Source organism: Clupea harengus, unplaced genomic scaffold (assembly GCF_900700415.2).
Source record: "Clupea harengus unplaced genomic scaffold, Ch_v2.0.2, whole genome shotgun sequence".
NCBI classification, from domain to species: Eukaryota; Metazoa; Chordata; class Actinopteri; order Clupeiformes; family Clupeidae; genus Clupea; species Clupea harengus.
This window is the reverse complement of record NW_024880524.1, coordinates 10,001-22,944: the sequence shown is the minus strand read 5'-3', so window position 1 is coordinate 22,944 and position 12,944 is coordinate 10,001. Positions and strand designations below refer to the sequence as shown.

The 12,944-nt window shown below is 42.2% G+C and overlaps 1 long non-coding RNA gene across 1 annotated transcript; it reads left to right on the top strand.

Moving 5' to 3' along the window:
• Positions 1–1,182: 1,182 nt before the first annotated feature.
• Positions 1,183–4,138, top strand: LOC122132331. The gene is made up of 3 exons (XR_006152192.1): positions 1,183–1,877; positions 2,475–2,492; positions 4,070–4,138. It is a non-coding gene; the product is annotated as an uncharacterized LOC122132331 (long non-coding RNA).
• Positions 4,139–12,944: the final 8,806 nt, after the last annotated feature.

The following is a 12,944-nucleotide window of genomic DNA, read 5'->3' as shown; positions in this document are numbered from 1 at the left end:
TGTTGTCTCGGGGGATACTAGCACCATATTCCTCTTCTGATCACAGTATCAATCAATCAATCAATTCAATGTTATATAGCGCTTCTCTAAATACCCGAAGTCGCTTTACAGAGTCCAGAGTCCAGTCCAGTCATTCATACACAGTCATACCGGTGGTGGTAAGCTACCTCAGTAGCCACAGCTGCCCTGGGGCAGACTGACAGAAGCGTGTGTGTGTGTGTGTGTGTGTGTGTGTGTGTGTGTGTGTGTAGCCCTGGGGCAGACTGACAGAAGCGTGGCTGCCAATCAGCGCCTACGGCCCCTCCGACCACCACCAACATTCATTCAAATTCATACGATGCAATACCACAATACCAGTCCAGAATGGTTGTGACAGTGACCATGGCCAGTAAACAAGTACTCAGACCTTGTAGTGATGTTAGTGGTGTCAGCCAGCAGCACACATGCATGGCAGTAGTGTGGCTTACCTGCAGGTGTGCTTATATTTGGTTTAGCTGGTTAGATTAATGGACTGGAAACAAAGTTTCACAGGGTTTCTGTCTAGTCTAGTTTTGTCACAAGGTGGTCATTGATTATCTAGTGTAGTTTATATATTTGTATTTATTTATTATTATTTAGCTGTGGCAGTTAATGTCGACAGCAACCTACATTTTTAGCTGTCTGTTGCTGCCTCTACTGTCTTGTTGTTTTTGTGACAATGACAAATAAAGTACTTTGAACTTTTGAACTAGTGTGAGGCTTTGGGATGCAGAGAAATTGTCCATGAGTGTGGTGGTGGTGGTTAGCACATCAAATCTAAATGGAATCCAAGAAGATCCTGATATAATTAGTTGCTTCACAGTACATTTTACATTTACATTTAGTCATTTAGCAGACGCTTTTGTCCAAAGCGACGTACAAGGGAGAGAACAGTCAAGCTAAGAGCAATAAAAAGCATGGTGTAACAATAAATACTACTTTACATGAGAATTAGAAAACAACGACCTAGAAAAAAGGAAAAAGAAGTGCAGGAATGTAACTGCTGAAGTGCAAGTTAAGCGCTAGTCAGGTGCCAGTTAGGAAGGGAGGTGCTCTCTGAAGAGTTGGGTCTTCAAAAGCTTCTTGAAGGTAGAGAGGGACGCCCCTGCTCTGGTAGTACTAGGCAGTGGAACTACACATGAGAATAGTCTGGATTGCCGTGCTTGCACAGACGGCAGTGCCAAACGACGCTCATTAGACGAGCGCAGCGTCCTGGGTGTAACATTTGTGTAACAAATGTGTAACATTAGTGTTGTGTGAGGCTTTGGGATGCAGAGAAGTTGTCCATGAGTGTGGTGGTGGTTAGCACATCAAGTCTAAATCCAAGAGATCCAAGAAGATCCTGCTAGAATTAGTTGCTTCACAGTACAGCACCTTTGAGAGCAACTGTTCCAATATATAGAATATAATAATATATATATACAATATATTCCCTTTTAACTTCACAGTACAGCACCTTTGAGAGCAACTGTTCCAATATATATAATAATATATATATACAATATATTCCCTTTTACACGGCATGCGTGTGACCTGGACATGGACGTCATCGCCTGTGTGTCAAACTTAAGACTTAAGACCTCATTTCAGTTTGCGTACGTACTGAAGTACTGTATATATACTGTGTGTAGGGTTTTCTTTTTCCCGAACATGGAACATCTACATATACTATAATTTCCCTACCAAGTAGGCTAACACTAGTCATGCGGTGTGGGATTTGAGGTGTTATTTTGTCATTTTTTACTGATCATTTTGTTTTTGTTCTTGTTTTCTCTGCTCTCTGTATACTTCTGCTGTCCCCTGCTTACTTCCTGTCCTATTTCCTTCCTGTTGGTCAGCTCTGCTTCTTCATGACTGTGGTAAGCCACGCTCTGTTTCTTGACTTCACACACGCTCTGTTTCTTGACTTCACACACTGTTTTGAGTGCTTTTCTTTTGCTTTCTTGGGAGACTTACTGCTGAGCCCATTCAGTGACTTCATCTTATTAATTATTTTAAATTAATGTATTGTCTTTTTTGGTATATTATATTATCTTATTTCTGCACTTCATTAGCACTTCTATTACTTTGTATTATTGTTGTTGTGACTGTCCATACTATGTTAAGCACCTTGAGATTTCTTTGTATTTTAAAGTGTGCTATACAAATAAAATCCATTATTATTATTATTATTATCTTTCTTCATGTATAATGCATAAGAGGATATAATAGACTCTGCTCCTAGTCATGGGAATTTGCCACAATATCAGGTCACTTCAAAAGTTGACAAAACCTAAACTAGGTCCTATGGATGGTGACTAATGCTTCAATAAAACTGAATCATATTAATAACAACATTTCACATTAGCCACATTTCATCAGCATGTGATGAGCTTAATAAATATAGTTATTTGAGATATATGTCTGATAATGATCATTTTTGTATCTACAAATGTATTTTTGCTTTGTGGTTCTAGGTGAATTTGTGAAGACAGGTATGGTATGTCCTGACACTCTTTGGATAACCTATTAATACTTTAAAGCTCACAATCTAACAATTTGTTTTTCAGTCACAGTTTTAATGTATATATCATTTTGCCTTTTAATAGATAAACAGCTTTATGGTAAGACACTGAATTTAGACTTTTACTAAAGTGAAAACTAAATTTATAGTTCTTTTGTGTGAGTGGTCACTTTGTGTTCTCTTTGGATTCTTAGCTACAAATGTTAAATTCTTCAGGGGAATGATAAATAATAAATAAATAAATAAATAAATAAATAAATAAATAAATAAATAAATAAATAAATAAATAATAAATAATAAATAATAAATAAATAAATAAAATAAACCATCAACAGGGACTCCTTCATAGTCTGCATGCATCATGAACTGTAACATGCATAGTAATGAAACAAGTCTATGAAAGGAGACGAGGTGTCCCAATGTGTCCATATATAGTTGACCATATATATATATAGAAGTGTGTGTGCATGTGTAGACCAATATATATAGTATATATAAGTGTGTGTGCATGTGCCTGGATATGTACTCATGCAAGACCATTGAAGGTTTTGAATTGCAACATGTTGTTATGCATGGCACACACTGCTGACACCCGAGAGCACGTCACAGTCTGTGTTGCATGTGAGCAGCAGTGTGGCATGTCTGTGATAGAGCACCCACTCCCTCTCCTGTGTCTCTACCAACCTCACCAAACCTCACCCAACCTCACCCAACCCCCCCTGTGTCTCTACCAACCTCACCCAACCTCACCCACTCCCTCCCCTTGTGTCTGTGCCAACCTCACCCAACCTCACCCAACCTCCCTTGTGTCTGTGCCAACCTCACCCACCCCCCTGTGTCTCTACCCAACCTCACCCCACTCCCCTGTGTCCTCTACCTAACCTCACCCAACCTCACCCACTCCCTCCCTTGTGTCTGGTGCCCAACCTCACGCCAACCCTCACCCAACCCCCCCTGTGTCTCTACCAACCTCACCCAACCTCACCCACTCCCTCCCCTTGTGTCTGTGCCAACCTCACCCAACCTCACCCAACCTCCCTTGTGTCTGTGCCAACCTCACCCAACCTCCCCTGTGTCTCTACCAACCTCATCCAACCTCACCCAACCTCCCTTGTGTCTGTGCCAACCTCACCCAACCCCCCCTGTGTCTCTACCAACCTCACCCAACCTCTACCAACCTCACCCAACCTCACCCAACCTCACCCAACCTCCCTTGTGTCTGTGCCAACCTCACCCAACCTCCCCTTGTGTCTGTGCCAACCTCACCCAACCTCCCCTGTGTCTCTACCAACCTCACCCAACCTCACCCAACCTTTGTGTCTGTGCCAACCTCACCCAACCTCCCCTTGTGTCTGTGCCAACCTCACCCAACCTCCCCTTGTGTCTGTGCCAACCTCACTCAACCTCCCTTGGATCCAATGACTCCAGCATGTGCACATTGAGTTAATTAGACAAACACGACATATGCACATTGAGTTAATTAGACAAACACGACATATGCACATTAACCCCTTGCTCTACTCAGCCAAGTGTCTCTGACATCATCAGGCAGGGACATCTACCGGAAGGTTCAGGGCCGAGATAACCACGTCGCTTCCACCATTATCAACATAGCAGGTATCCATCTATTTTCTTTATTATTCCACCTCTGTTTGCATGTTTCATATGATTTCTGGGGGCACTTTAATGCCGGCCATCTAGAATTCCTTTGGTAAATGGATATAATCTAAGTCAAAAGTCAAAGTCAAAGTAGCTTTATCGTCAATTTCCTGCATGTCAGACATACAAGGAATCGATAAAAACGTTTCCCACTCTCCCACGGTGAAACATATAAAGTGCACAGGCACAACAACAGATAAGCTTGTTCGAATCAGTTGAACAAGTTGAAGTGAATAAAACGCTTCAGTGTTTCTATAGACGGCCCTCTTCACTGCCACATCACGTTCTATCCCACGTCTCTATGCGTGTGTGTACTACCCTAATGCACTGGTTCATGTAGGCTTGCTCCTCAGCCACTGAGCCAAGAGTGGCTTTAGTTCCCATTTGTTTGCCTTAACAAAGTACAAAACAAAGCTTTTTTTTCTCCTTTGCTTCACCAGTTTTCACCAGTGCTTTTTTTATTCAATTCAATTCGATGTTATTTATATGCACCAAAACAATACAATAGTCTCAAGGCGCTTTACAGAGCCCAGGGCCTGAACCCCCTTAGAGCACACACACATACTCACACACACACACACACACACACACACACACACACACACACACACACACACACACCACACACACACACACACACAACACACACACACACACACACACACACACACTTTACAGAGCCCAGGGCCTGAACCCCCTTAGAGCAAGCGCAATGGCAACAGGGCAAGAAAAACTTTTATATGACTTTTATAGTTGTGATGATTTATGTTTAGTTATGTTGGCTGGCTTGGTGCATGGGGGTGTTTAGTTGTACAAGCATAGTAAGGGTGGCGGGATACACACACACTGGCTTGCGCACCACTGGCTGGCGACCCCCACAACACGCACTGCATGTATACCATATGCTAACGCTTATATGCTAACGCCTAAATAAGACATCCTGAGATAAGAAACAGATCAGACCAGACCTGACCCTACACACACACATGACTCCTGACTCTACACACACACACACACACACATGGACCAGACCTGACCCTACACACACACATGGATTCAGACTCCTGACTCTACACACACACACACACATACACACACACACACACACACACACACACACACACGCACACACACATGGATTCAGACTCCTGACTCTACACACACACATGGATTCAGAACACACACACACACACACACACACACATGGATTCAGACCCTACACACACACATGGGTTGTGGGGTTGTTTATCAGCATAGAGGAGCCTGTGATGCTAAGTGTCTAGTTCTGTGCCTAGTAAGATGTTGTTCATTAATCAAAATCACAGAACATGGAACAGAACAGACACACACACACACACACACACACACACACACACACACACACACAGTAGTAAGATGCTGTTTATTAATCAAAATCACACGTGGAACAGAACAGAGTGTTTGTTTTGTGGTAGACATGAAGGGTGTGTTTGGCTCTTTGTAACACTCCTAACTGTCCAACCGTCCCTCTCTCTCTCTCTCTCTGCCCGTCCCTCTCTCTCTCTCTCTCTCTCTCTCTCTCTGTGTCTCTCTCTCTGTCTCTCTCTATTTCAATTCAATTCAATTCAAAGAAGCTTTATTAGCATGAATGTTTTCAACACTATTGCCAAAGCTGATTCAATACATACATATTACATACACATACAGAAGGTACCTCTGTACCTCTGTACCCGGAGGATGCTTTTGCAGAACTCTGCATGCAGGGCTTCGGTTGGATGTTTGTCCCAATTTGAAAAGTCACCTTTTGTTGCTGGACCCCACACCTCACAGCCATACAGTGCGATTGGTTCAATTTACTGATTTGAATATCTTAAGCCAAATTCGAATTGGTATATCTAATTTTAATTGACCTTTTGATGGCAATAGAAATGCTCTTTTTGCCTTTTCTTTGAGTTCCTTTGCAAGCCAAGCCAAAATTTCCTGTTGAGGTGAGGGTGATTCCTAAATAGTGTAGTTGCATGTTTGATCAATTTTGGTGTTGCCTATTTTAAAAGTTGTCAGTGTTTCCCTGTAGCCTGGAACGTTTTCTAAAGACAAGGACTTTGTCTTTTTGGGATACATTTTTAGGGCCCACGTCTGGCAAAAGTTTGCCACTTTGTCCATGTGGTGTTGCAAGCCTTCTTTGGATGGTGACAGCAGAACTAGGTCATCAGCATAAAGTAAACACTTGACCTCTGTGTCTTGCAGTGCAAGTCCTGGGCTGCAGAGTGCTGTATTGTGTTGCCAATTCATTTATGTAAATATTGAAAAGTGTTGGTGATAGTGGGCAGCCTTGTCTCACACCCCGTTCCTGGGAGAAGAATTCTGTGTGTTTATTCCCAATTCTAATTGCACATTTGTTGTTTGAGTACATTGTTTTTATTATTTTGAAAGTTTTCCCCCCTATACCAGTTTCAAGAAGTTTGAAGAATAATCCATTGTGCCAAATTGAATCAAAGGCTTTTTGGAAGTCTATAAAGCAAGCAAATATTTTTGTCTTGTTTTGGTGTACATATTTGTCTATCAAGGTATGTAGGGTGAAATATGGTCTGATGTTCTACATTTTGGTAAGAATCCTATCTGGGCTTCTACTGAGGGCATTGTGCTCGATAAGGAAGTTGATGATTCTCTGATTTAAGATACTACAAAATAACTTCCCAGGTTACTGCTTACACAGATGCCCCTGTAATTATTGGGGTCAGATTTGTCTCCACTTTTGAATAGGGGTGTAATGAGTCCTTTGTTCCAGATGTCAGGGAAGTATCCGACACTCAGAATGAAGTTAAACTATTTTAAAATAGCCAGACGGAGGTTGTGGCTTATGTTTGTGAGCATTTCGTTGAGGATGCTATCAGGCCCACATGCCTTTTTTGGCTGTAGGCCTTGGAGTTTTTCTGTCAATTCTGTATCTGTGATTGGATAGTCTAGTGGGTTTTGATATTCATTAATTGTGTTCTCCATATCAATCATTTTTTGGTAGATTTCGGTTTGTTCTGGGTTTCCTGCCACATTTGCTATAGAGATTTTCAAAGTGGCTTTTCCATATCTCTCCATCTTGTATGGCAAGTTCCTCATGCTTCTTTTTGTTAAGTGTATTCCAATTTTTCCAGAAATTGTTTGAATCTATAGATTCTTCAATTTTCTTTAGCTGATTTTGGGTGAACTGTTCTCTCTTCTTTCTGAGTGTGTTTTTATATTTTTTGAGCTCGTTGAAATAATTAAGTCGTAAACCAGGGTCATTAGGGCGTCTGTGCTTTTGGTTTGACAGAAGCCTGACATTCTTTCTAATGGCTTTGCAATCTCTATCAAACCATTTTTCATTTTCTTGGCTATTCTGTTAGTTGTTTTAAGACAAGAAATTGATGCTGTGTGATTGAAAATGTTATTCAAGCTTTCAAACCGCATAGTTCACGCCCTCCTTATTGTATGGGTAAGTATTGTTCAAAAATGTTTCTATCAGAAGACTGACTTGGGGATGGCATATTGCCTCAGGTAATCCTCTTTACTGTTTTCGGTCCATTTATATTTTTCTCTGATGTTATAAAGTTAGCTGGGTCTTGTAAATATGCTAGTATTTTTGATAATTTTAAAATATACCGTGATTGACTATGATCTGACAAAGGTGTTAGTGGTTTGACCGTAAATGCTCTGAAAGTGAATGGATCCAAATCTGTAATCATATAATCAACAGTTGAGCTGCCAAGTGATGAGCTGTAGGTGTATCTCCCAAAGGAGTTCCCTCGCACCCTACCATTGAGCAGGTACAGACCCAGGTTTTTACAGAGTTCTATAAGTGATTTTCCATTTTTTGTTAATAATTTCGTCGGAAGTGTTACGGAAGTGTAGGTTCATCAGGTCTTTGTGGGAAGCTGCTGCCAAGTATGTGGTTATTGCCATCATCTGAGGTGAAGTCAGGTAGAGATCCTGTTCTAGCATTTAAGTCACCGCAGATCAGCACTTTTCCCTGGGCCTGGAAGTCGTTGATCTGACTATGGAGATTCTCAAAGATCTCCTCATTGTAGTAGGGAGATTCAGAGGGGGGAATGTAAAGAGCACAAAGGAAAATGTCGCTCTCAGTCTGTGTTAGTTTTTTGTTGATTTTTAGCCAGACATGTGACTCCTCTATTTTGCTGGTAGTGATGAAATTTGCTATTTCAGTTTTGTACCAAATAATTATGCCCCCTGAAAGCTCTCCCACGGGTGACTTTTGCGTGTTTTCTAGATGAAATGACTATTTCACAATAACCTGTTGGGCAGAGAGTCATTTCACCGTTTCTGCACCATGTTTCCTGAAGGATTATAATATCCATGTTTTTTATATTCTTCTTAAATTCCAGGGCTGTAGTTTTAAATCCAAAGCTCGAAGATTTAATACCCTGAATATTCCATAGTGTAACCGTCAAAGATTTCATTTGTATGGAAGGATTTAACAACATTTTTTAACAAGATTCATCATCTCAACAATGAACAAAACCTAAAATTAGAAATTCTTTTTTTTTTTTTTTTTGTTGTTAATATAATAATAATAATAAATATAGCTGCAAGCAGCGATGCGGATTCCTCCTAAGATTCCGAAACAAGGGGAAAATGTATATTCACAATTTATCACCGTATAGAAAAATCCATGCTGCAGACTTACCAATGGGATATTCAATTTGAAATGCAACTACAAAATGCATTTCTTGAAGGAAATACCAGTGCATGAAATGCAAAAGTTAAGAAAGGAGGAAGAAAAGAAAGAGTGAAAGGAAAGAAGAAAGGACAGAAGAGTAAAAGAAGGAAAGAACACACCAGTCAGGATTCACAGTTCAATTTGTTTATTGGATTTTCCGTTGAGGATATGAGTAGGACTGTATGGATGCGTGTGTGTGGTTTCTAGCAGGGAATGAGAAATGATATACAAATCAGCTCCAAAATATTACATTGTACAAAGGATGCCACAGCAACACAAGTGCGCTCAAGTCATACAAAACAAGATAAATCATACAATGTGCCACATAATAATAAATGTACAACATATGTATTGCCTGTGTAGGCTGAGACTAAGCAAACAAACTAAGGAGCATTTCCATTAAGGCAACAAATTAAAGTAGCAAACAATTCTATAGGCACATCTTCCGTCTCTAACTAAATCAAGCTCAGTCCATTGAAGTAATCACCAATACACTTACATTGTTCAGATAACGCACACAGGATGAGCACAAGCAACAGCATTTAGGTTCTTTGTGTCTGAGTGAAAGGAAGGGGCTGTGAGCACAAGTGTAGCTTATAAGGTTGGTGGCAGGGTGGCAAGTGATCAGGGCTAATTGGAGCTGAGTGAAACAGAATGAGGAAATGAACAGGCTGGGAAAGGGGCGTGGCCGTGAGTCTGTGAGGGAAGCGAAAATCTTCCGAACATTAGCGATTAATGCAATTTGCTTTATATCAATCATTTTTGAAGATATGAAGTTGCCTTTGCACATGGGAAGGAAATACCAGTGCATGAAATGCAAAAGTTAGGAAAGGAAGAAGAAAAGAAAGAAGAGTGAAGAAAGTGTCTTGCTCAAAGATACTTTGACAGGGAATTGAACTTGCCACCTTCTGATTACTGAACAACTTCTCTACCCCTGTACCACTGATGCTCAGCTTAATATCTCAAAGATTTGCTTAGATATTACTTCACTTCCTGTGAATTTGAATTTGAGTGGCTGTACCGGACAAACGGTTGTGAGGATCAAAATTTTGTTGATTAAGTTTTGTGAGGCTTGGTCTGAAGATCCTCTCTAGTGATTTTGAAGAAGATTGGCCAAAATTGTAGGAGGAGTAAGCTTTCAAAGGTTTTTTGACAAAACCGGGAATAACAGAAAATCTATACAACCGAAAACTGGCGCCATTGAACGTCGAATTCGTCTTGATCCAAGGAATCCAATGGTACCTCATTTTTGAAAATCGGTCAAACGGTTCAAAAGTTACAGTAATAACAAAAGTCCAACTTTGACCCGTTGGTGGCGCTAGTGTGGTCTAGTGGGAGACATGAAACTTGGTGTGAGTAAAGAAGGGACTGTCCTTAATGAGTGTGCCAAATTTCAGAAAAAGTTACCATACGGTTCTAGGGGCTGCCATTGACTCCCATGGTACAAGAATAATAATAATACCTACAATAACAATAGGTTTCCTCCTGACGGAGGAATCCTAATAATAATATTGACATTCCTTGTCCCTTTTTTGTTAATCAGTTATCCTAAATTACTCACACTAGTCCATCAGATGTGTGCATATGATGCCAAGCAGGTCTCTGATCTCCTCCAGTTTGCTTTTGCTGGGTCTGTTTGCTTCACTCAGCACTGCAGCATAGCTGGGTTGCCTTGGCTGCTCCAGCTTGTGGGGTGCCTGCATGAGGGCCTGTTGCCAGCTTGCCGGGGGGATGGGGTGGTTACCATGAAGCACGGACGTTGGTTGGTGCTCCAGTTCCTGATGCTGCTGATGTTGTGGCTGAGTCAGATGGTCTTGGTGTGGCGGCCTGGAGCGTTGGTTAAGTTGCTCGGGGGGCTTCTGATGCCATGTGGGGCGCTGGGGTGAAAATTGTGGGGGCTTTTGGTGTCTGTGCCGGGTTGCAGGGTTTAGAGGCCTTCCATGCTGGGGTGTGTGGTATGTCCTGGGCATAGAATGGTGGATGTAATGGGGTTCAGGGGGGGAGGATCTGGCGGCCTGGGGAGGCGTGGTGGCTTTTTTGTTGAGACTGCGGCCAAGGGCAACATCTTTCAGTGTTCTCGCAAATATGCTGATCACATCCTTGTGGAGGTGGACATGGTCATGCAGGCTGTGGAGACCAAGAGTGGGGTGGTGTGCCAGGTGGACATTTGGCATGAGGGCACATCCTCGGGAGAAGGCTGCGTTTACCATTTGTATGGTGTCTGGGTGGAAATCTGCTCTTGGAAGTATGGTGGAAATTACTATTTTGACTGTAGGGAATGTCTCTGATCCTTTCTCTGCCATTCTTATGATGGACTCTGCCACACGTTCCTGCTGTGTCCTCAGGTCATTTGTACCCACATGGATGATGATGTGGGTGGGTTCTCCTAAGTGGTTCTTGTTCAATTGTTCAATTACATCTTTTGTTTTGGGGCACCAAATTTGAGTTGCCTTTTGACCAGGAAAAAGTCGCTGTTCATTGATAAACTTCCCATTGGAGTCAATTAGGATGGCTACTTCTGCAGATCTGGTTGTCTGTTCCTGGCTGATGGAGAGAGGCTTGTGGGTATCTGCACTGGATGGTGACAATGATGTTGCTTGGGGAGGGAGCTGCCTTGCTGCTGTGGTGTTGGGTGCTACTGCCTGTGTGGTAGTTGGTGTGTTGGGGGCTGGCGTCTGTGTGGTAGCTGGTGTGTTTGGTGCTCTTGTCTGTGTGCTAGGTGGAGTTTTGGGTGCTGGTGTCTGTGTGGTGGGTGGAGTTTTGGGTGCTGGTGTCTGTGTGGTGGCTGGTGTCTGTGTGGTAACTGAGGTGTTGGGTGCTGGTGTGTGTCGGTGTGGAATGGTGTGAGTATGGCCCGTCGTCTCCTCTCTATGACCCTCCAGTGCTTCGTTTCTCAGGAACTGTTCCTCTCTGACATCTCGCAGCTGTCTCCTCAGGGTCTCCCTGTCCTGTTGCAGTTCTGAGATCTGTCCCCTTAGCTCCTTCACCCATGCCGTGAACTCCTGTTTTAGGTGGTGGAACTGTACCTCTAGATATTGGTTGGATGTAGTGTACAGGTGTAGCTGTTCTCTGAGCTCCACTACCTCAACTTCCTGCAGGGATAGGCTGTTCTTTAACTGCGTGACAGACTGCTCCAGTTGTGTAGAACAGTCAATGCCGAGTTCCTCCTCCTCTTCTTCCTCTGTGCTGTTTGTATTTGCACTGACTGTCTCAGGCTGCTTGATTGATTTAGCTCCTTTCTCTGACTCTGCCAGTCTCTTTAAAAGGTCAAAGTCTTTCTTGACAGAGATCAGACTTGCCTCACTCCCTTGAAACATAACAGTTCCAGTTTGGTAAATATTTACAGTGAGGAAGGTATTGTTATTGTCCCCCTCTTTGTTGATCTGTATCTGTCTTCCTTTGCATATTCCCCGTTTCTTGTAGAACCTGTAGTGTTTGCAAATGGCTCTGTGCCATGAATCACAGTCATCTGTGTGTAGGAGCAGGTTTGTTGTAGTGGGCTTGCCTCCTATTTGAGCCGTGTCTGACCATAAATTCTCTGGATTCTCCATGAGAAAGTTCTGTTTGTAGGTTCTTTTGTCATTTGCATTCTTGATTGTTTTTGGATAAATTATGGAATGTGGGAGGGGCATTCCACTAGAGGCTGCTGACAATTCCATTTTCTCAACTGTCACTCAACTGTCACTGACTGTTAGCTTTGTTAGCTTGATAGGCTATTAGCCCTGTCTATCAGAGGCAGAAAATAATCTGATTTCTTTCTGAAATCCCACAGAATATAAAGCAAATGGAAGCTCACCACTCTCTCCTCCTGCTGATTTTCGGATGGTTACTGTTTGGATGGTGTTTGTATTCCTTTTCTTTTTTTCAATGTCCTTTGGCCTTTTAGCTTCAAGCTGTTTGAGTTAGTTAGCTGCTGCTTAGCTGCTGCTGTTCCTCTTTGGCCTTGTGGCTTGGAGATGTTCTCCTCTCAGTCAGATCAGGAGGAAAGAAAAAATTCCAATGTAGCACATTCCTGATCCTCTGTTCTTCCTCTTTGATATCGAGTGTCCTATCTTAGGTTTCGAACATTTTTAA